Here is a 21,387-nt window from a genome sequence, read left to right as displayed (position 1 = left end):
AAGGGAAGGAGGAAGAAGATGTAGGAAAGGGAGAGGTTCTGTCAGAGCATTTTTCTGTGAGGGAAGAACAATGTTTTTTAAATATATATGTATTTATGATTTATTTACAAATATATTTATGTAGCTAAGTTTGCTACTTATATAACATAGTGTATCTCACAAATCGATTTGAAATGCCTCATAGAGTTGGCTACTTCTTGTATGTCTGTGTCACGTGTATTTAGCTCATTTTCCTATACTACTGTTCAAGCCTTCAGAGGGCAGAATTCATGCTTTGTAAACCTCATGCTTTTTGAACTATGCACATGTTGAATAGTACAGTGTCATATACACCTCTCTGTCTCTGTCTCTCTCCATATGCATGTATATAAGCCTAATATATTTTGTTTATTGACCCTCTGAGATATTTTTATATTTTCCTGTCATATAGAAGCAGGAAACTGTTTCTACTTGATGACTATGCAAAAAGTGAAATGTCATACAGAGAATTAAAAGGAGGAATAAAAAAAAAAACAGAATTGTCTCTCTAATTGACTGCGCTTGACATAGGCTAATTTGGCCTTTGACTTGAAGACTAGAACTAAACAAAACATTTGTAGAACATTTAACAATCTCAAAATGTTTAATTAGCTGTACCAAGGGAAAGACATTCAGCAAGGACACAGCATTGAATCAAAAGGTTATAGCCTTCCTACTAATTTGGTGAGCTAGTCAGAAGCCTAAGGGAGGAATTAATACGCGCACACACACACACACACACACATACATGTGCATATATGTATATGTGTGTATATGTGTATATATGAGTGTATATGTCTATATACAAACACACACATATATATATGCAAATAGCTAAATAGATATATAGATAAATATATAGAGATAAAGATTAGATAGAAAGATAGATGATACAGATAGATAGAGATGAATATCTATCTCTATCTCTAGATGGGGATCCATTATTGTATATGTGTACGTGTGTGTGTGTATTTAAAAGTCACAATGAAGTTAGCTACATCAATTGTCTAATCTCTTTCAGGAGGTGACCAGTAGATTCTTTCTATTCTATTCTATCCTCTGATTCTAGAATATCAGGGCAGTTTTCCTTGATCATTTCTTGGAAGATGATGTATAGGTTTTTTTTTTTTTATTTTGTTATTATGGCTTTCAGGTAGTTCACTAATTTTAAAGTTCTCTCTCCTGAATCTATTTTCCAAGTCTCTTGTTTTTCCAATGAGATACTTCACATTGTCTTGTTTTTTTCATTCTTTTATTTTTGTTTTATAGTATTTTGATTTATCACAGAGTCATTAGCCTCCATTTTCTCCATTCTAAGTTTTAAGGAATTATTTTCTTCAGTGAATTTTTGGTCCTCCTTTTTCATTTGGTGAAGACTCCTTTATAAAGCATTCTTCTCCTCACTGACTTTTTGGAACTCTTTTCCCATTTGATCTAGTCTATTTTTTAAAGTGTTATTTTACTTGGTATTTTATTGGGTCTCCTTTAGCAAGCTGTTAACTCATTTTTCATGATTTTCTTACATCACTCTCATTTCTTTTCCACGTTTTTCTTTTACTTCTCTAACTTAATTTTCAAAATCCTTTTTGAGTTCTTCCATGGCCTGAGACCAATTCATATTTTTCCTGGAGGCTTTGGATGTAGGAGCTTTGACTTTGTTGTCTTCTTCTTAGTGTACGTTCCTTGTCACCTAAGTAAGTTCTGCAGTCTGAGTTATGTTTTTCCATTGTTTGCTAATTTCCCCAGCCAATTATTTGATTTTTTAACTCTTTGTTAAGGTAGGACTCTGCTTCCAGTATGGATGATGTACTATCACAAGTTTCAAGGGTTTTGTGCAGCAGTTTTCAGAGATACTTCTAGGGACCTGTAAGTTTTCAGTTCTTCCATGGTAGTATGATCTAAGTACAGGTGTTTACTCTTCTCTTGCCCTGTGCTCTGGTCTGTGAATGACCACAAGAACTCTTCCCTGACCTGGAACTGTGAGGAGGGTTCCCTCTCCACTGCTACTTTAAGCTCTGTTATGCTAGTGACCCTTTTCTCCCCAGGATTGCCACCTAGGATTACAACCCAGAAGTATAAGCAAAGCAATAGAGTCCTACCTCAGTGACAGCAGAGATTCCTGCAATCCTTTTCTGATAAGGGCTCAATCTCCCCATCATTTATGGGCTGACAGATCCAGACCAATGTTGCCACAGGGCTATGCTGGGATCAGGGCTGAACTGTGCTTCTCTCTTCCCCAGGTCTGACAGACTTTTATTACTGACCCTCTAAGTGGTCTTTGGCATTTGTGGGTTGAGAAGTATGGAAACTTCCACAGCTGTCAGTGATTCTGTTCCCTGAGGCCTGATTCAGGTTTGCTGGGGCCTGGTCTGTGGTGATGCATCCTGGGCTGGGCTGCATTCCTTTTTCAGTCTGGTGAAACAGACCTTTCTTGTTGGCCTTCCAGATTGTCTTGGACTGCATATTTGTTTGACTATCATTTTTTGGGTTGTACTGCTCTAGAATTTGTTTAGTCATTTTTGCAGTTTTTTTTTTTATTTTGAGGAATTTAGAGGAGACCAAACGAGAATCCCCTCCTTTCTCCACCATCTTGGTTCCTCCCTCAAGTATGGAAATAATAGTTATTGCTGTATGATAAATTGGAGATAGTATCTGAAGGAAAGTAATAAAATTAAGAACTGGCAAAGGCTTCTTCCAGAAACTGAGGCTGTGCCTGACACTTAAAAGAAGCCAAGGAAGAAATGAGGTGGAGATGAGGAGAAAGAATGTTCTAGGCGTGAGATGCACTCAAGAAAAATGTTCTTCATCTGGAGATGGCATGTGTTAAGTGAGGAACGTGAATGAGGCTAGTGTTACTGCATAACAGACAACCTGGTGGGGAATAAGGTGCTAGAAGATTAGAAAATTGGAAGGCATCAGATTATGAAGAAAGTCAGAGGATTTTATATTTGATCCTGGAGGGAACAGGAAACCAGTGGTACTTATTGAACAGGGGGATGGTATGGGCAAATCTGTATTTTAGAAAGATCAATTTGACACCTGAGTGAAGGATAGATTAGAATGGAGAGACATTTAAGGCATGAAAACTAACTAATAGCTTATTAAAGTCTAGATAGCATGGTTACGCCATCAAAGGAAAAAAGAAAGTCTATATGAAACATGTTACAGTGGTTGAAATTTCAGATGCTTCACCTAACTTCGTGGTCAAATTTAGAGACATGTCACATAAAGAATCAAATCAACAAACATTTATGAAAATTCCTTTTATTTGTAATGCATTGTAAATGAATGAATGAATGAATAATGAATAAATAAATAAGTGTATGAATAAGTAATTAAAATATGGTCCCTATTCTCACATTGTATTTGAGAAAAGGCCAAGATCTCTATTATCAGATACATGTGTGACAATCTAGAGAGTGAAGTACAATCAACCTTTCTCCATTGTGATTTGACAGCTCTAAAAATATTCTCACTAGTGATAAGAAAAAAGTGAGATATTAACCTTATACACAGAGACAAGAAGTAGAAGAAATTATCCCTACTTGTTGACAACATAATGGTTTACTTAGAAAATAAGAGATGATCAGGAAAGAAACTAATTGAGACAATTAATAGCTTTGGTAAAATAGCAGGGTACAAAATAAACTCACAGAAACAAAGCAACAGTGTGCCTACATAGTAATAACAAAATCCTGGACAAAAGAAAAGGAAATCTCATTCAAAATGACTATAGAATGCACAAAATATTTGGGAGTCAGTCTCCCAAAGGATACTCAAGGCCAAAACAACGTTATAATCTAGCACTCACAGGAGGCTTTTAGGTTTGCAGACAGTTCTACGTGGGTTAATCTCAGTTGATGCTCTCCACAACCATGGTGGGGTAGGTAATTCTGGCCAAGCCACATAAACTCTGTCAGCCTCAATTTCCTCAACTATAAAATGGAAATAATAACAGCCCCTACTTCAGAGGGTTGATATGAGGACCAGTGAAGTGTTTACCAAGTGCCTGGTAAGCAGTAGGTGCTATGAAAATACCCCCTTCCCCCTTCCCATATAAGGCAGTTAGGTGGCACCATGATGCACAGAATGCTGTGTCCAGAGTCAGGAAGATTTATCTTCCTGAGTTGAATTGGCCCCAGACACTTACTGGCTGTATGACCCTGGACAAGTCATTTATTCACCTCAGTTACTCATCTGGAAAATGAGCTGCAGAAGGAAGTGGCAAAGCACTCTGGCATCTTTGCCAAGAAAACTCCAAACAGGGTCACAGAGAGTCAGCCACCACCGAAAAACTTAATGAAGACAACTTCCTAATTCCTGTCCTCTATCCATGCTAGCATCTAGCTGCCTATGTAGAAGCAATTACAAAATCGTCCTTAATTACAGACTAAATGACTCAACTGATCATCCGAGTTCATGGGTGAACTTCTAATATAATATAATGATTGTTCTAAATAAATTAATTTACAATTGCAGGCTTGTACTAACCAAACTAACATGGGCAAGCTCTATTCCTAGTCAAGGGAGAAAGGGATTCAAACAAAGGCTTTTCAGCTGCTTTCCTATAATCACCTGTAGGTCTCAGGAGATGAGGGAGAATTTTAAGATTAGTCCTCTTAGAATTACAGAAGATTAAGGTTGAAAGAGAACTTGCCTTTCCCAGAAATTCAAAGAGCTATAAGACTGGGTCAAGAATGAAGACAAAAGGTGGAAAAGGAAGAATGATGTTCGTGTAAAGGAGAAGTAGGCAATATCATTAACTCTGACAAGTCATTTTTAAAACTGGAACTGATTCCATGGGTCACTCAACTCTTGGCTTCTCAGGAATTTTCAGATGTGCACCAATTATTTTAGGTCACTCCTGCTTAGTGCCAAGGTTGGTAACCCAGGGATGATTGCCGGAACGCTTTGTTCTAGTGTGTTCTTCCTGGCAAAGGCCTATCAGGATCACCATTCAACACCTAGATTTGAAATCATGGAATCATTTAGCTCTAATGAGGGCCACATTTTTAGAAACTATTTCAATCTAATCCAAATCAACCAGCATATATCAAGCCTGTACTACATCCAAATTGTTGTACTTGACAGTTGGGGTTTGTGTGTGTGTGTGTGTGTGTGTGTGTGTGTGTGTGTGTGTATGTGTGCTGTTTTGATTTTTGATGGTGTCTATGTACAAAAAACTTATAGTCTACTGAGAGAGCAACAGAATGTAGATACATATATGTGTGATGATGTGAGGAAGAGGGCAAGGGAAGAAATAATAACCAAAGGGATACATGAAGAAGGCTCTCAGGTGGAGGAGCAATGAAATGAGACTTAAAAGAGCCTATTCTCCACATTATGTGAAATTCTTAGGTCTTGACTTGGCACAGCAGGAGAAAAGGTCCACCGATGAGGGCATTGGTAAAACACTGTGTGACAATGCCCTGCATGCTGTACTTTTGCATTAACAATGTTAATACACTTTGTTATCTTATTATGGAAGTGTGACTGAGGCTCCCAGAGAGAAGAGGCTTTGTTCTGTTTCCTGAATGTCTGTCATCCCATACCTTTATCTATTAAACTGCTGTTTATGAAGACTGCTGTTCACCCCTCCAAGCTATAAAAAATGATCAGTTGGAGATTCTAAGAGTCATTTTGCCTGGATTCTGCATGTGGTTTTGAGACTTGATGACATGATAATGCAGTTATTTTTAATAGAGAAATCCTGAAAGTGTGGAACATCATCATTTTTGGTATGTAATGCTTTCATAAGAATTCAATAAGAATATTTGTATAGTGTTCTGACTGCTGGTTGCAGACAAATTCTGACTGTCACAACTCCCTCCATTTAACTTTGTCACTATTCTGTCATTTGTGCATATATAACCATTCTTTTTAAGACTCCCTGGAATGAAGAAACATCTATTAACATCCTACTATGTGTCAGGCACTTTGTTATACTCAAAACACACAAAAACTGAAAAGAAGATAGTCCCTGACCTCAAAGAGTTTCTCAGGATCAAAGATTTTGAGTTGGAAATTGACCTCAGAGGTGGAGTTCAACCCAATTTTTTTATAGACAAAGAAATTGAGCCTAGAGAGAAAAGTTCCTGAAATAGTAGACATGAGAGATAAGAGGGATATGAACTAGGGAGCCATGTGAGAGGAGAAATAGAAATGGATGTGAGAGATGGCGTGGGAGGTGGAATCTGCCTGTGAGGGTGAATGACAGTGCAGAGTTAAGGATTCCATTCACAATTGTGAATGTGAGAGAATGGTAGTATCCTCAACAGAGATAGAGAAGGTGGCCATGACTTCAGACACTAGACACAAACAAGTAATGGTATATTATATTAGTCATCGACTACTCACCCTGCTTATTGAATATATATTCACTAAATTTTACTTATACATTTTCACTTCCTTTTGGCATGAAAATATGTTATGACTATCAACTGGTTTTCTAGGAAGCCCTTTAATTTTAAATTATCTTTCTATCTTAGATTGCCCCAGTATAGGAGATTTTCATTACTTTATATGATTTTCTTTCTTCAGGGATCATCTTAGAGGAAATTTCCTCTGAGATGTATTATCAAATCCTGAGGTGTGCGGGATGTTCAGAAGAACTAGCACTTCTGATGTGAGGACCCACTGAGACCTTTTCAGGATTGCTTGTCAACCGTTGGTGTCCATCTGTCACCCAACTCTCACTTGTGGCTCCAAGAAGTTGTAGCATGCACAGCACCCATACACTGGTAAAACTGTCTCAGCAGGAGGGACGAACCAGGTTGAGTGTAACTGAGGAACCTCAAACCCATTGATGAGTTAAGGGGATGTCTACCATCAAGCATATGAAGATTTGCCTCAATGGAATGTAGCAAATGAGAACAATTTGTTCCAATGACCACGAGGTCAACTGAAACAGGCACTGTAGAATGCTTACAGCCTGGTCAGACCCTGTGAAGGTCACCCACTACATTATGGGCCATTGCTAGTCATCTTGACTTTTGTCTTACCACTGGACCCTAATGGCTGTAAAAGAGAGAATGAGACCAATAACTTTGTGCAACTTTGCCTCACTTAAATCCAATTCAGGCTCAAGATAAGACATGACCCACCATCCACAATTTTGCCCCAACATCACAACGTCATTGGTCATCTTCAAAAAAGGAGAAATAGCAACAACCTGAACCCACCCCCATCCTAATGTGGCAAAAAGGATTGTAGAATCATAGATTTAAAGTTGGTAGAGACCTTAGCCATCACTGACTCCAGTGTCCCCATTTTAGAGTTGAGAAAATTGAAGTCATAGGCAGTTAGTTGGAGAGCTGACATTTGTCCCCAGATACTCTAATTCTAAATTAAGTGACATTTACACTGTTGGTTGCTCCTTTTTAAAATCATAGTGTACTGATTTATTATGTACATATATACATGTAGAGTTGGAAGAGACCTTGGAAGTCATTCAGTCTGACTCCTTCCTTTTATACAGGCCTAGAAAAATACAGTTACATCCTCAAGGTCACAGTTCACTGATTACTCCTGGTTGTACTGGCCAAGTCTTCTTTTTGACATCTGATTCATACCCAATTCTCTTAACACAAGGCCTTTCATCATCCTGGTTGTATTCCTCAGGAGATTTTCTATCTTTTCAATGTCTTTCTTAAAGAGTGGGGCCAATAAAAGAACACATCACTCCAAACAAAGTAAATCACAGAGGGCTAACCCCCTGTTCCATTTCTGGAAACAATAACCCTCATAACTCAACCAAAATTTCCATTAGCTTTCGCGCATGATGAGGTTGGCCCAAAAGAAATAACTCTTCCAATAAAGCAAGTGGCAAAGAGCTATCTCCTGATACTGACAAAAGGTCAAATATTCATCCTCATGATTCCTTAATGTGAAGAAGTCCTAGACACATCCCTTGAATCAATTTGCAATCAATCTATAGTCTTTAAACTAAGTGTAAGCTATATGGTCAATTTAGATGTCTTTGAAAGCCACTAATGAAGAGAAGGATGCTGCAAAGCAGGTCTCTTTTTATTGGTTAAGTCACTTGGTGACATCCCATGATACTTGAATGAACCCAACAACCTGCAAAGTTTTTGAGAAGGAATCACTGGCAGGGCATGGGGAGTACACATGGTCACACTCTTTTTGTCCCCACTTCACCAAAGGAAGTTGTTGTGAATTTCAGCAGGACAAAGGACATAGATTTTTCTATCAATATCCTAGCAGTTTCCTCAGGATAGAAACAACTGATGTCAGTGTTTGTATGATGAGCTAAGGAAACACTGCACAAAATGAGAAAAGGTAGATTTAAGGCTCTGCCCATAGAACACCAGAAGACAAGATGCATCATACTTATGGGAAACATCTTCAGGACTCTTGCCAATGGACATCGAGGATCAGACAAGCTATCCCTTTGCCATATTAAGCATGCTCTCTAATAATGAGTCTATAGGCCTTTGACTGCTGAATATACTGCTGGTAGAATGTGTCACAGATTTGGGAAGATATTTGGTGGTGTTGATTAAAAGAGGAGTGTTGTACCAATAACACTCTGTAGAAAATACCCATTTCTTAACCTAATTAAACTGGAAAATTAATTGATGGTAACTGATAATTATGGAAAAAGCATATCAATGGTAACTTATGAGTTATCATATTAGAAAGACAACCATTGAGCTCTCTCAAGGTCTCCTAGAACTCTGAGGGGAGATACAGTAGCTGAGCCTCTGCTGGTGAATGTGGATTGTTAGCCAAGAGAATAGGAGATGCTTTTCTTTTTAATCTTCCACATCACACTGGTGATTCATCTTGAGTTTGTAGTCCACTAAATCCCTGGGTGCTTTCCAGAATGTTGATCTCTCTACTCCTCTCCTATGTTATATTTGTAAAGTTGATTATTTATATTCAAGTGCAACACTTTTCATTTCTATTGAACTTCATCTTATTAGATTTATCCTAATTCTCAGGCTGTCAAGATCCTTTTGGGTCCCAACTCTGCCATGTATTGTGCTACGAGTTGTCCTCCTCAGTTTTGAGTCATCTGAAAGCTTGATGAATATTCCATCTATCTACTTATCAAATTTATTGATAAAAATGTTAAGCACCACAAGGCCAAATAAAGATCTCTGGCATATTTCACTAAAGACCTTCTGTCATGTTAACAATAAGTCAATTTTCACTGACAATGAACTCTTTGTTCTAGTCTAACAATAGACTTTAAAGTCACTGAGGTATATTTGACTTTAGGTTTTGTATTTCCATCGCCAACCACAATGCCTAGTATAGCATAAGTATTGAATATGCTCCTTCAGAAAATAGCTAGCATTCATTTATTAAGAGTCTACTATACATAAATAACCATAGGTGAAGTGCTTTTAAGTTTGCTGAGTTTTCTGTAGACACTAGTTTATTAGGTCCAAATAACCAACATTATGAAATAGGGAAATGTGGTAAATAAGAATAAGAGATTTTGAGTGATATATACAGGGTCATATGGATAGTAAATGTCAGAGATTGGTTTTGAACATAGGTCTTAACTCCATCCCAAGTACTCCATCCAATAAATCTCCATGAATTAGAGTTGATGTGAATTTAATTGGGTTCTATAATGCCATAAGGAATGGGATTAGCGGTGGTGGAGACATATCTGCATGGCATCACAGAGCCATAGAGGAAGTAACTCTGGGGTGGATGAAAAGGGGAAGTGGCAGAATGATGGAATCTCAGAGAAGAGGTCAGACCCAACTGAGACCTTTGAAAGAATCCATACTTCTACTTTCTTGATAAGTGATCGCTTAGGTTTTGCTTGAAGACATCCAGTGAAGGGACAATCACTAGCTCTAGCCCCATTCAACTTTTGGCTATTTCTAATTGTTAGAAAGTGTGTTTGCTTTTTTAAAATTTATAATGATGAAAAATTTTACATTCTGCTATTTCTATTCATTGCTTCCAGTTTTGCTTTGTGAGTCCAAATGGAACTAGCCTCACCCGTTGCAAAGGAGGTCTATTTTTAATGGTTAAGTCACTCAGTGACATACAATGATACTTGAATGAGATCAACAACCTGCAAAGTTTTTGAGAAGGAATCAGTGGCTGGGTGTGGGAGCACAGTTAGGCACACACTTTAGCTCTTCAGCTACTCACATATTTGAACATAGCTATCATGGTCCACTAAGCTTGTTTTCTTCAATCCAAAGCCACAATGATTTTCATAAATCCTTGTCTCCCCAACTTCTTGGGTCACTTTCTGTCCTGTACTCCACTGGACACACTCCAGTTTATCAAGGTCATTTCTCAGTTGTGGTACCTAGAACTTAGGAAGATACTTGAGATGGGTCTAATCAGGGCACAGAACATTGCTTCTAGCACCAGTCCACTCAGTTCTAGGAAATATGTCCTTCAAGGAAGCCTAGACTGGGGACACCATATTACTTTAGGGACACATGCTGAGCTTGTAGTCTCCTAAAACTCCTATTTTTTTTTCTTTCCTATAGTCTTTCCCATATTGTACTTTAGAAGTGTTATTGCTTTGAACCACAGTCATAGGATTTTGTATTTAGCGGTATCAAATGTTATCTGATTAGATGTAGGCACAAAGGTGCCTCTTCTAGATTTTGTGAATCCTCACACTCACATCTACTCTGTTTGCTACCACTTCCCATTCCCATCCCAGGTCTTGGTCAGGTACAAACTAAATAATGCCACTCATGCTTTATCCAAGTTATGAATAACAAGAAAAAGTACAGGGCAAGCATACATCCCATGGTTCCTCCATTAGAGACTTTCAGTTGTAGCAGCATTAATGACTGCTCTCTAGATCTTATTCTTATTGTACCTAGCAATACCAGCATCCAACCTACAGCTCTTTATTTTTTATATAAGAAGAGTGAGACTTTGACAAATGTTTTGCTAAAAATTAGATAAATTATGGGAACAACTTTCTCCTTACCTACCAATCAAATATTCTTGTCCAGAAAATATGTGAGTATGTGTATGAAATACTTGAATTAATTGTATATGAAATAAGGATTCTTAGCAACCTTATCTCAGAAAGCTAAATTAAATAGCAGATGGCATCTATTTTGCCCTACAGGAAAATAGAGGGGAGAGGGATGGAAAAAGGGAGGGTAATAAAAGGGATGAAGGACTAGAGGAAGAGGTGAATGGGGTGCTTGATGTCCTGGGAGGGGAGGGTGGGAAGAGTTAGGGAGAAAATTTTGAATTCAAATTCTTGTGGAAATGAATGTTGAAAACTGAAAAATAAATAAATTATACATTAAAAGAAATAGCAAAAAGGAAATCAAATAAGACCAAAACAAAATCCTGGATCATAGAGAAGTGCAAGTGAATTGTAAGCAAACTTTGAAGAGCAGTTGATGCCTAGGCAATACAAAATATTCTTAATGATGATGAAAGAAAGCAAATACCAAATTCCTTTCTTATACATCAAAGAGGGTATTGATACCATTAATGGAAGATGAAATAGTTCAAGAGAACTAGGGACTAATATTGCCTCTAGATACAAATACGTACATATATATGTATGTATATATATATGTACATACATACATATGTTTGTGTGTATGTATATATATGCGTGTATATGTATGTGTTTTATTTTTAATTATGACCAAATCAGATTTATACTAGGGATACCTAGATGATATATTTTGGGGGAAGGAGAAATCTTATTATAAAGGAAACCAAACATAGTCAAATGAACATGTCAAAAGAGTCAATGAAGTCCATTAACAGATTATAAGACCCATTTGTGAAGCTATGGACTCTTGTAGTAAACCAAAATCTTTACCGTAATACTATATATAACAATGGAGAAAAATTAAAAAATTTTCCAATGAATGCACTTCTATGGCATGGATATCTTCTTTCCTTCTGTTAACATCATTCTAGTCATATTTCCAGTAGCAAAGATGAGAAAGAAATTACCCAAACAATCATGGGAAAAGAATTTAGGAAAAAAATGGCTGTATTTACAGATGATCTAATGATGTACTTAGATATGGCTGAGAAGAAGCAAAGCAATCAAATGAGCTAATAAAGAACTTAAATAAAGTAGACTAGAAAATAAATTCACAAAGAAAAATAGCATTTCTATGTATTAATAACAAAATCAGGAGCAAATAATGAAAAACACTCATTGAAACAAATGACAAAATACATAAAATGCTTAGGAGTCAATCTAACAAATCACAACCAAGATTTCTGTATTAAAAGAAAACAAAACAGCAAAAGATTTTTTAAGCAGGAGTTCTTTACTTTTTTGGCATCAAGGACAAAGTTTTCAATCTAGAGAAGTCAATGGGCCCTTTCTCAGTGTATCATTTTTAAATACATAAAATAAAATACAAAGAATTAGAAAGGAAACCAATTATAATTACAGTGAAATAGTTATCTAACATTTTTCTCTCTCTCTTCCATCCTCTCTCTCTCTCTCTCTCTCTCTCTCTCTCTCTCTCTCTCTCTCTCTCTCTCCCTCCCTCCCTCCCTCCCTCCCTCCCTCCCTCCCTCCCTCTCTCTCTCTCTCTCTCTCTCTCTCTCTCTCTCTCTCTCTCTCTCTCTCTCTCTCTCTCTCTCTTAAAAAGCTCACTGACCCCAGGATAAGAACCTTTGATATAACAGAACAGCATTGCAATATATAATGAGGGAGTTGGAGAAAACTTGGGAAAGCCAATATGAGTTGATATAGAATAATATAAGTAGGATCAAGACAAAAATATACACAATCATTACAACAATGTAAATGGAATGAACAATAAAATGAGACTGAAAAGTCCACTCTATTAAGCTGCTGAGATCCCAGGGGATAAAGAAGAAAATGTCCTTCTCTCCTTTCCACAAAGAGGAGTGGGACTATGTCTGAACAGTTTCATACACTTTCAGAAATGCTTACTGTGATAGTTGATTTTGCCATTTTTTTAAAATCCTTTCACAGGAGGAGTCCTATAGGCTACAGAAGAGGAGGAGTATATTTTTTTTTTCTCTTTTTTTTCTTCTTTTTTTTTTCTTTTTTTTCTTCTTTTCTTTTTTCTTTTTCTTTTTTTTTCTTTTTTCTTTTTTTTTTTTTTATTTAGCTTTTAACATTCATTTTCACAAAATTTTGGGTTTCAAATTTTTCCCCTTTTCTCCCCTCCCCCCCCAAACGCCAAGCATTCTAATTGCCCCTATGACCAATCTGCTCTCTCTTCTATCATCCCTCTCTGCCCTTGTCTCTGTCTTCTCTTTTGTCCTGTAGGGCCAGATAGCTTTCTATTCCCCTTTACCTGTATTTCTTATTTCCTAGTGGTAAGAACATTACAGCTGATCCTAACACTTTGAGTTCCAACTTCTTTAGCTCCCTCCCTCTCCACCCCTTCCCTTTGGAAGGCAAGCAATTCAATATAGGCCAAATCTGTGTAGTTTTGCAAATGACTTCCATAATAGTTGTGTTGTATAGGACTAACTATATTTCCCTCCATCCTATCCTGTCCCCCATTACTTCTATTCTCTTTTGATCCTATCCCTCCCCATGAGTGTTGACCTCAAATTGCACTCTCCTCCCCATGCCCTCCCTTCTATCATCCCCCCCACTCTGCTTATCCCCTTATCCTCCACTTTCCTGTATTGTAAGATAGGTTTTCATACCAAAATGAGTAGGCATTTTATTCTTTCCTTTAGTGGAATGTGATGAGAGTAGACTTCATGTTTTTCTCTCACCTCCCCTCTTTATCCCTCCACTAATGAGTCTTTTGCTTGCCTCTTTTATGAGAGATAATTTGCCCCATTCAATTCTCCCTTTCTCCTCCCAATATCTTTCTCTCTCACTGCTTGATTTCATTTTTTTTTAAGATATGATCCCATCCTCTTCAATTCACTCTGTGCACTCTGTCTCTATGTGTGTGTGCGTGTGTGCATGTGTGTGTGTGTAATCCCACCCAGTACCCAGATACTGAAATGTTTCAAGAGTTACAAATATTGTCTTTCCATGTAGGAATGTAAACAGTTCAACTTTAGTAAGTCCCTTATGACTTCTCTTTGCTGTTCACCTTTTCATGGTTCTCTTCATTCTTGTGTTTGGAAGTCAAATTTTCTTTTCAGCTCTGGTCTTTTCATCAAGAATGCTTGAAAATCCTCTATTTCATTGAAAGACCAATTTTTCCCCTGAAGTATTATACTCAGTTTTGCTGGGTAGGTGATTCTTGGTTTTAGTCCTAGTTCCTTTGACTTCTGGAATATCCTATTCCATGCCCTTCGATCCCTTAATGTAGAAGCTGCTAGATCTTGTGTTATCCTGATTGTATTTCCACAATACTTGAATTGTTTCTTTCTAGCTGCTTGCAATATTTTCTCTTTCACCTGGGAGTTCTGGAATTTGGCCACAATGTTCCTAGGAGTTTCTCTTTTTGGATCTCTTTCAGGCGGTGTTCTGTGGATTCCTTGAATATTTATTTTGCCCTCTGGTTCTAGAATCTCAGGGCAGTTTTCATTGATAATTTCATGAAAGATGATGTCTAGGCTCTTTTTCTGATCATGGCTTTCAGGTAGGCCCACAATTTTTAAATTGTCTCTCCTGGCTCTATTTTCCAGGTCAGTTGTTTTTCCAATGAGATATTTCACATTATCTTCCATTTTTTCATTCTTTTGGTTTTGTTTTGTGATTTCTTGGTTTCTCATAAAGTCATTAGCCTCCATCTGTTCCATTCTAATTTTGAAAGAACTATTTTCTTCAGTGAGCTTTTGAATCTCCTTTTCCATTTGGCTAATTCTGCTTTTGAAAGCATTCTTCTCCTCATTGGCTTTTTGAACCTCTTTTGCCAATTGAGTTAGGCTAGTTTTCAAGGTGTTATTTTCTTCAACATTTTTTTGAGTCTCCTTTAGCAGGGAGCTGATTTGCTGTTCATGCTTTGACTTCATGTCTCTCATTTCTCTTCCCAGCTTTTCCTCCACCTCTCTAACTTGATTTTCAAAATTCTTTTTGAGCTCTTCCATGGCCTGTGCCCATTGAGTGGGCTGGGACACAGAAGCCTTGATTTCTGTGTCTTTGCCTGATGGTAAGCATTGTTCTTCCTCATCAGAAAGGAAGGGAGGAAATGCCTGTTCACCAAGAAAGTACCCTTCAATAGTCTTATTTCTTTTCCCTTTTCTGGGCATTTTCCTAGCCAGTGACTTGACCTCTGAATATTTTCCTCACACCCACCTCACCTCCTGATCCTCCCAGCCAGTGTTTGGGGTCTGAGATTCAAATGCTGCTTCCAGCCTCAGGGCTTTGGGCGGGGGCAGGGCTGCTATTCAGTGTGAGATTAAATTCAGATGCTCAGGTGAGGGCAGGGCTGCCTCTCAGGCTCAGTTCCCTCAGGGAGTTTATGCACAGACCTTCAACAATGGATCCAGGCTCCTGCCTGCTTGGAGAGCCCTGGTCTGCCGCTGCCCCTCAGCTTCTGTCTCCCGAGGGGGCCCGAGCCATGGGGGCACCCCACTCCCCTCTCGGCCCACCAAAGGGACTCTCTCACAGACCCCCGTCACCTGTGGGTGGAGGTACTTGTGCGGCCGCTGGAGATCCCGTCCCTGAAGCCTGCTCGGATCTGTTCCTCTCGGTGCCGCGGCCACGGCAGGGCTGTACTCAGCTCCCAGTCCCGGAGCCCAGTCCGCAGCACAAAGGACCTTTTACGAGAGGTTTGCAGGTCTCTCCGGAACAGAAATCTCCCTCGCTCCAATGTTCTGTGGCCTCTGGGTGCAGAATTCGCCGTGAGTTACTTCTTTGTAGTTGTTCTATGGGTTGTGGGTTCGGAGCTATGTGTATGTGCGTCTTTCTACTACGCCATCTTGGCTCCGCCCCCCCCAGAGGAGGAGTATATTAAAAAATAAATACTTGTTTTCTTCCATAAATTAAAAATGAAATGTAATATAAAAGCAAAAGAAATCAATAACTTTTTTTAAAAACAAATATATCAGAGGGACTCAAGAGTCTTCTACCCTTGTCCACTGGAGAAAGCCACCTCTCGTCCCCCATGTAAGACAGTTTTTCTCATGATGCCTTTCTATTTGGGACATTACATCTGCTTCTTCATTTGCAAATTCTCAGTCTAATCACCTTCCTTGTCATCAGGGAAAAATTTCCTGTTTCAAAATATCCTGAAGGTGACTGTTGACTTGTACTAAAGACCTGTAGTATCAGCAAAAACCTCCTGAAACATCAGGCATCAGGAAGCCTAATCTTTTTGTAATTAAGGACTAATCCAAATGCTCAGCAGACCATAGCATCTCCCTGCCTGCACCACCACTAGAAACAAGGTGTGAGAATGAAGGTAGATTTCACTGTTGCTGGACAACGTGGAATACACACTCTATGCAAGATCCTTTCTAAGAATGATTTCTAATCTTCAGGACTGTTGTCACGAGTAGAAAGCTTAAGAAAATTACCATCTTTCTTTTCATCACTTTTCTCCTATTACACTTGGTATCTTTGGTGTTTCACTTTTCTCATCATTTCCTTTGTCTCAAATGAACTTCCCCTTCTCCCAATAGAACAACTGCCTTCAAGGCTAAACTCAAGAGCTGCCTCCTTTGTGCATGTCACCTTCACTTGTCCAGTTGAAAAGTCTTTCTCTTTTTTCATATTTCTCATTTGAGTGCTACGTTCTATACTAGATAGATTTTTATTTTATGGCTATGCTTAATTTTCTTGCTGGAATTTAAAAAGAAAGTGGAGATATTGGAAAGAGTCCAAAGAATAATGAAAATGATCCTTTAATGAAGTCATCTTTATTACCTATGAGGAAAGATGGAATGGTAAATTAGGAGAGATTCAGTTGGCTACCTGGATGAACAATCAGAGTCAGGCTATAACTGTTCTGGACACATTGCATCTGGAACATTGTATTAGCCACATTTTTAGACAGAAAGGCTGTTAACTAGAGAGTTTTTCATAAAGTACCATCAGAATATGAGGAGTGGTTGAGGATAGTTACCTTGGAGAAGAAAAGTCTTAGAGCAAACATTATAACTTGAAGGGCTGCCCTATGGAAGAAAGATTAGAGCTATCCCACTCAACTTCAAGAGGTAGAATTAGGAACAATAGGTAGAGGTCAAAAAAGACAAATTTCAATTTGATATTAAGAAGCAAACAAACAAAAATCTTTTGCACTACTGTATGGATTCTTGGGATCCGTTGTCTCAGAGGTAGGCAGTTTCCCTTAACCTGAGGCTTTCAATAGCTAGCCAGGTAGCTACTTGCTAGGTATGTTTTAGAGGTAGGAACTATTTAGCTTGCCCCAAGGGACCACTGATGACTCTTCCAAATCTGACATTCTACAATTATGCTGGTATGCCCGTGAGGAGATCATAACCTTCATTAAACAAGGACGTGGATTTGCCAAATATAGAAAAACATCAATGATCTTCAAAGTTATATTATAATCATTAATTTAAATGCTTTTATAACTCATTAATACAGATTAATTAAAGAATATTTTTCAATACAAAAAGATGACTATTTAGTCTTCTGAAGGATTCAATGCTAGACCCATATAAATGACCAGTTTCTTTGGTATTAGTCAAGGTTGACAGGGGGTTTGTTAGTTGTAGAGCTATTGAAGGATAGAGAATGTTAATTTTTTTTAAAGCAATTCTTAATAAAATGTTGCACAGATGAAAACTAATCAAAAGTATAAAGAAAACGTAGTTCTATTAATACATTTTAAGAATGCACCTAATAGGTAAAATATTTTATTCATATTAATGATGATGTTTTCAGAGACCAGATGTCATCTTTTCTTTGCATCCTCAGTGTCCTGTAAATAACAGGTATTTAATAAGTGTTTTTGAATTGAACTGAAAAATCAAAAAAATGAAATAAAAGCAAATGAAACAGGCATAACACATCAGGAACTTGTCACCCAAGCTATTAATGTGAATGATTAAGAGAGTTCAGATCTGATGGGAAAGGGTCCATTGGTGGATAGGACACTGTTCCTCAAGTCAGGAAGACCTTCTTCAGTCACTTATTTGTTATTTGACCTGCAGCAAGTTAGTTAACCTACATTTGCTTCAATTTCCTTAACTATAGAATGAGAACAATGATTTTTGTTGTTTAGTCATTTTTCAATTGTATTGGACTCTCTGTGACCCCTTTCAGGGTTTTCTTGGCAGAAATACTGGAGTGGTTGCATTTTCTTCTCCAGCTGATTTTACAGGTGAGGAAACTGAGGCAAACAGGGTTAAGTGAATTGCCAAGACTCACACAGCTAGTAAATGTCTGAGGCCAGATTTGAACTCATGAAGACAAGTCTACCTGACTCCAGACCCAGCAATCTATGTACTGTTCCACCTAGCTACCTCTGAAGAAATAATAATAACATAGATCAAATGAGATAACATTTATAAAAATACTTTGCCTGACACATAATAGGAACTATGTTAATGCCTATATCTGTCCTCTTTCTCCAAAAATTCCAAAGTATATTTGTCTTTCAGGAAGAGTACAAATGAAAGAGGACACCATGAAATAACCCAATCTAATACAAAGAAGAGAGAACTTTGAGTCAGATGATCTAGCATTGTTACTTAGCAAATGTGCAATAAAGGGCAAGACATTTATCCTCTTTGAGTCTCAGTTTCCTATTAATAAAATAAAGGAGTCAAACCTGATGAATGTGTGATTTTGGAAAAAGTCACTTAAGTGAGTTTGAGCCTCATCTGTATTATAAGGTTGACAATAATATCCAACTCATGGGGTCCATGTGAGAATCAAATGAGATAATTGATATAAAGCATTTTACCAACTAAACCCTGTGTAAATACCAGTAACTACTATTATTGTTTTTTGTGAATTGGGCTAATTGTTTGGGGTGGACTTCTCAGTGGTTGGTTGGTTGATTGGAACCTAAAAAAGTCTATGCAGACATTGATAGAGAGTACACCTGTTATTAGACTAGACATAGGAAACTATTGACTAATACAGATCAAAAGTTTCTATGCAACCTGTAGTCTTAGACAGTGTTCTAGAGCATAGAGAAATTAAATGAGCTGACCTGGGTTAAAAGGACAGTATGTGTCAGAGGTGGGATGGGAATCCAGGATTCAAGGCTCCAAGGCCAGTACTCTGTTATCTACTACATTATAAATTCTCTTTATGATTCTCAGGGATTGTTCTAAGAACAAAAGTTTAAGGACCACTGAAAAGATAATTTAGCATACAAATAATTTTGTTATTATTTTTAGTAATAAGTCCAGTCAGATAGCTCTATAACCTAGCATTGATTCCTGTTCTGAGAAAGTAGGTGGTAAACCTACCAATTATCCCTGTCCTTCATCTGTTTTTTTTCCTACATTGTCCAAACATACTCTGAAATCATTAGTTCCAGGGACTTTCTTGGCAACAGTAACTAAACTAAATTCCCTAGTGCCAGTTTTTGGATGGGTTCCATCACAGTTAACAAATCACTGGAAGGCCTGGAGAAGGAATTTACAATTATCATTAGCATAACAAAAAGCTTTTTTTCAACAACATCCAGAAAACCAAACAGAAAGACATCATGCTTTCTTGATCCCCCACTACCCTACAGTTATACAAACATCATCAAACAATTATTGCTTGAACAGGCTACAAAAAAATAAATTGCAAACTATCATGTGTTTGATCATCATCTCACCAAATGGTGACTGCTTCATTTGTGTATTTCTCACATCCTGAAATTGATGCTCATGTGGTTCTGCTATCACAATAGTAACTTTTATTTTCTTCATAATAGTAACTTACATTGCCATAGCTGTCTGCAGTTACTAAGTGTTCTCACGTACATAATCCTATCCAATGTAGGCAAAGGCAGTACAAATAATATTATTTCCTTTTTATGTATTGGGAAACCAAGGTAGTCAGAAAAGAGAAGGGAGTGTGAGAAGGGAAGAAGAATTTAGTAGTACCAATCTCTGAATTAACCACTTTACAAATTTTATTTGATTCTCACAATAACCCTGGCAGGTAGGTGCTATTATTACTCCATTTTACATTTGAACAGACTGAAGGAGACAACTGAGTTTTCCTGTATTACACTCCTAGTAAATGTCTGAGGTCATAGCTGAACTCAGGTCTTCCTAAGTCCATCAGTGTATACACTTAGTTATCTAGTGGTCTCTAGGTGCAGTGCTACACCCAGTCAGTTCAAACACCATCTCCCTTTTTCTGCTGTGAGAACTGGGGCTCAGACAAGATGTCCCTTATACCACATTATCTAACTATTAATTTAGAAAGAATCAGGGCTCAATCCCAGGTCTCTTGAGTTTATTAGCCCATTTCTCTTTCCTTGGTTCTAAATGTAGTAAAATACTAAAGACAATTATGATCTATTAGTCCCAATTTCACTAATATTAATGGATAGTATTGAATGCACCCTCATATTTGAAAATTAGTTTTCACATTTGTTCCTCACAACAACCCTGTGACTGTAGATGCTACTATTATCCCAAATTTACAGATGAGGAAAAAGAAGCAAAGAGGATAAATAAGTTGCCCAGGGTCATAGAGCTAGCTTGTTACTATCTGAAGCAGGATTTCAACTGAAGTCTTTCTAACTCCAGGGCCAACACACTATCCACTCTGTTACCTAGCTGTCTGCAAGTGACTGTTCTAACTCTCATTTCATTAAAAGGAGAGCATGGCTAAATCACTATTGATTAGAGAAATGCAAATCAAAACAACTCTGAGGTACACTTCATACCTATCTGATTGGTTAATATGACAAAAAAAGGAAATGATAAGTGGTGGAGAAGATGTGGGAAAATTGGAACACAGATGCATTGTTGGTGGAGTTGTGAACTTATCCAATCATTTTGCAGAACAATTTGCAACTATGTTCAAAGGGCTACAAAACTTTGCCTACCCTTTGATTCAACAATACCACTACTGGGAATATATCCAAAAGAGATCATAAAAAAGGAAACAGGACCCATATGCACAAAAATTTGTAGCAGTTCTTTTGTTGTGACAAAGAATTGGAAATTAAGGGTATTCCCATCAATTGGGGAATGGTTGAAAAGTTGTGGCACATGAATATAATGGAATATTGTTATAAAAGAAATGGTGAGGAGGTCAATTTCAGAAAAATCTAGAAAGACTTATATGAACTGATGTTGAGTGAAGTAAGCAGAACCAGGAGAACTGTATACAGTAACAACAACATTGTGTGATGATCAACTATGATTGATTTGGTTCTTCTCAGCAATGCAATGATCTAAGAAAATATCCAAAAGACTCATGATGGAAAATGCTGTCCACATCCAGAGAAAGAACTATGGAGTCTGAATGCAGAATGAATCATACTATTTTCTCTCTTTTTTATTTCTTTCTTTGATTTTTTTCCATTTTGTTCTGATTCTTTT

General features: G+C 37.6%; 1 protein-coding gene across 1 annotated transcript in view; it reads right to left on the bottom strand.

Annotated features, from left to right (window-relative positions):
* Positions 1-21,387, bottom strand: part of PCDH15 (protocadherin related 15) — a 2,324,555-nt gene that overhangs the window by 1,353,900 nt on the left and 949,268 nt on the right. The window lies entirely within an intron of this gene.

The sequence above is a fragment of the Notamacropus eugenii genome, chromosome 1, assembly GCF_028372415.1.
Source record: "Notamacropus eugenii isolate mMacEug1 chromosome 1, mMacEug1.pri_v2, whole genome shotgun sequence".
NCBI lineage: Eukaryota > Metazoa > Chordata > Mammalia > Diprotodontia > Macropodidae > Notamacropus > Notamacropus eugenii.
The sequence above is the reverse complement of the archived record's forward strand: the minus strand, read 5'-3'. Positions and strand labels throughout refer to the sequence as shown.